Consider the following 4,066-nt stretch of genomic DNA (forward strand, 5'->3'; position numbering starts at 1 on the left):
GGGAGGGAGGGGAAAAATGAGGAGCTGATACCAAGGGCTCAAGTAGAAAGCAAATGTTTTGAGAATGATGATGGCAACAAATGTACAAATGAGCTTGACACAATGGATGGATGGATGGGTCGTGATTAAGAGTTGCACTAGCCCCCAGTAAAATGATTAAAAAAAAACAAGTAGAAGCAGGATGACAAGAGGCTCACAGGCTTCTCTGAATTGCCCACTAATCTCTGTGCTCCTTGAAGGCAGAAGCTGCCTTCTAAGGCATCGTGTGCACAGAGCCCACCATTGCACCTGATTCATAGCAAATGCTCAGAAGGTTTCTTGGGGTTTTTTCTTAATTAATTGAATTTTAAGAAAATCTCAGCTCAACTATCAACACCCTTCTCCTTCCACTGCCTACTACTAACCAGCTTTCAAAGACTACTTCTCGAACTCCAGCCTCGACTAGACTTGCTATTCCTCCTTTTCAAAAACAGCCACAATTTCTCACACCCCACAGTCCTCTGACAGTGTGTCTCTGACACTCTTCCTCCCGGAAGGTGAGCTCCAGAGCCCTCCCCTGGGATTTGAGGCTGGGCCATAGACGATTCAGCTTCGGTTTTTGGTACGCAAGGTGTGTGAGCTCCACCTGGTAAGAGCCACTAGTCGGCACCCATTTGCCAGTGTGGGAAGTGCATCCTCCTCCAGGTGCCCGTCCGTCCTCCCCAACAGACACGACACTTTCTGAAGCAGGACTTAGCTGTCCCCACTGAACCCTGCCGCAATTGCAGAGTCAGTAGCAAAGTAAATGTTAGTCACTATTTTAAGCCACTATATTTGGTTTGTGATGTGGCAACACATGACTGGAACAGCAGCCTGTCGGTCATACAGATGTGGTAGAACTCAGTGGTTCAGTGAGTAGGCTAGAGAATACAGGTGTCTTGGTTCAAAGCCCAACTCTTCTGACTAGATGCATGAGTTCTGAGGAGTTACTTAACCGCTCTGTGTCCCAGTTCCCTTATTTTTATAGTGTAGATAAATATAGCACCCAGTACTTCAATTACTTGGGTGATTGAATGCAGGTAGCTGCCAATCTACAGCTTATACAAATCAGTCATTGTGATCACTTGCCCAGACAGGCTTCTCTCCAATCAACCAACAGTCATTCCGGGGATTCGGATCTTGTCCGCATAACTTTCAGTCCTACTTGAAATGGTCTATTTTCGCCCACCAGGATGGAAGCCCCAGGAAATCAGCAGCCTTGCCTATCTTACCCCCAGGATCTACACCCGTGCTAGACACAAAGTGCTGAATAGCTTTCGTCTGCCCTCTCTAGCGACTGGATGACGAGTACTTTTTGCCCTACTCTGGAAGACCTCGCTAGTTCTTCCCAGGAGCCATCCTCTCCTTCCACGACTTTGACAGCAGGAGACCATTGCTTCTATTTTGAATGTCAGGATCCCAGCCTCCCTGCAGGTGGTTAGGTAACTAATTTCTGGCCAGTGAGAATATCTGGGGGAAGAAAATGCCGTCTTGGTGGAGACACTGCCCTTTCTTCTTCCTTCTGGCTTCCTGCCTTAGCATCGGCTGGAAGTAGAGCCATCAGCAAGGGCATAGGACGCAGGATGAACAGGAGAACGAGGAGAAGCCCGGGACCTTGAGGATCTAGTGGAGCTTCTAGACCACTGACTCCAGGCCGCTTTGTTCTGTGAGAGAAGTGAAGCCTTGTAGCCAAGCCACAGCAGCCATACTTCTGTGATGTGCAGCCACGGGCCACGTTAACTACTAACACACTGTGGGAGAGTGGTGTCTACATATCTAGGAATCCCATAGGAGCAAACCCGACTTCCTCTTCCTTGTTCCTATATGGTGGTGCGACTTCAGAAGAATCCGGCCGGACAGACATCACTCGCCACCCAGATCTTGTCGATCCCTTCAACGTGTCTGTTCAATCCCTGCAATCGGAACCGTGGTGACCGGGGTTGGGAATTTGTGTTTATCTGCATCTACTTAGCTCCTGCCGAGATTTCAAATAGCGTGAGTTACCTGCACTACATATTCCTGAAAGAAAGACGCAGTTATTGCCTCTCTCTGCCGTACACTGTGTGGGTATTGGGGTTCCGACTCACCATGACCGGATCGTAAGCACATAGTAAACCCGTCTCAGAGGGTTTCCAAGACCGATCTTCAGACAGGAGCCGACTGCAGGGGGTTCTCCGAACAGCGGCTGGGTGGGCTGGAACTGCCAGCATTGAGGTCAGCAGCCACGTGCTTAAGCATTGTTCCCCCACCTCCCCCGCCACCCCCAGGCTCCTCGGAAAGAAACAGCCCTCACTCACTGCTATTGCGGCCATTCCAACGCTAGCAAACCCACAGGACGGTAGAACCGTGCTGTGGGTGGTGAGACCAGCTGTACGGGAGTAGAGAGCCCCAGTCCGTCTCCAGGGCCCCTCCGATCCGGAATATAAGCTTGGTCCACTTAGAGTCCAGCACCGCCCACCGCCCTGTTCCTCACCTCAACCTTCTGCAGGACTTGGCTTCTTGTTTTTTTGTCTTTTCTTTTTTGAGTGCTTCCCAGTGCCTAGAACACACAGTCCTTGCGCTACCTATGTTGAGAGTTTAAATGCCTGATGTTCGATTTCCCAGAGAGAGTCATTCAAGAGTCAGATTCTGTGTGCTTTTTCTGCAACACCGTTTGCATGTGCGCTAGCTGGTCAGCCATAAAACGGCTATTCTACCAATATCGCATGGATGTGCTCTCCCTAAACTGAGAGCACCAGTGTGACCCCGATGTCATGGCTGGCTGTTAGAGTCCCAAGCCCAAACGAAGGGTCCCTTCACTCAGTTCCATGGTACATCCATATCAAAATTTGGGATACATTTTGGCAAAATGTGTCAGATTAGCCATGAAGTTCGGTTTTAAGAATCCCTTGGGTTTAAAGCCAAGCGGAGACAGAGCCGAGTCAGGTGCCAGGAATCCTAAGGCCAAATTATGATATTGTCCCTTTTCATATTTTACTTCTGAAGGCTTTTAGTGTGTGTGTGTGTGTGTGTGTGTGTGTGTGTGTGAGTGCACTATTTCAAGGGGCAGCATTCGGGCCATTTTGAGAATCTGGTGAAATTTTAGCACCATTCTCTAAAATAATGCATCCGGTCGTATGTACGTGTGTTCCACACACATGCACATACACACACATTTGGGAACTGTCTCGAGGACCAGATTAAGAATGCACCTGTGCCTTGCCATGAAGGTAGCCAGCCTGGATATTGGTCAGCCTCGGGTCAGGCCACCAGCCCACACCATTCGGAGGCCACCTCTAGGCCAGACAAGCAGAGTCGTGCTTTCTTGAACCCAGTTCTGAAGATAAAGTCCTTTAAGTTTGTTGGGAAGATAGGATATGTCCAACTTCATCTCCAGCACAACTGTATTGACACAAATATGACTACTATTAGGGAAGAGTGGTATTTAAAATATGAGTAGTTTCTCTCCATTTGAGCAGAAAATGTCTTTTAATCTAAACAGCTCATTATATTTGGTCCTTTATTATGAACTGTTTTCATTTATGTGTGTGTGCGATCCCAGTGAGTGGGAAGCTTCCTATAAAGTACTAGGTACTAAGACCTGTTAGGCTTCTGTATTCCCCACAGTGATATGTGGGTGTAGGAGCCCCCGAGTGTGGGAAATATTTACTGGCTGAGGCTCAGGAAGCTGCTATGGGCAGGCAGCTTTCCTTGTAATAGTACCCCCTCCGGACTATGACATCACCCCAAGAGGACTTAGACCCCATGCTCTATTTACACTCTGGGTTTTAGGTCACGGTATTTCTTGCATACCTCATGCAAATGTGCAATCTTAGATATAGGGCCTAGTGGAACCCTTTATACAAAAAAGAAAGAAGGGGAGGGAGGGAGGGTAGAAAAGCCAGCCATTACATATTAATAAATGAATATATTCTTTCTTTTAATTAAATCATTTTATTGGGGGCTCGTACAACTCTTAGCACAATCCATACATACATCCGTTGTGTCAAGCACATGTACATTTATTGCCCTCATCATTTTCAAAACACTTGCTTTCTACTTGAGCCCT

This window comes from Echinops telfairi, unplaced genomic scaffold (assembly GCF_000313985.2).
Source record: "Echinops telfairi isolate 266 unplaced genomic scaffold, ASM31398v2 ScPeMD7_2010;HRSCAF=2546, whole genome shotgun sequence".
NCBI lineage: Eukaryota > Metazoa > Chordata > Mammalia > Afrosoricida > Tenrecidae > Echinops > Echinops telfairi.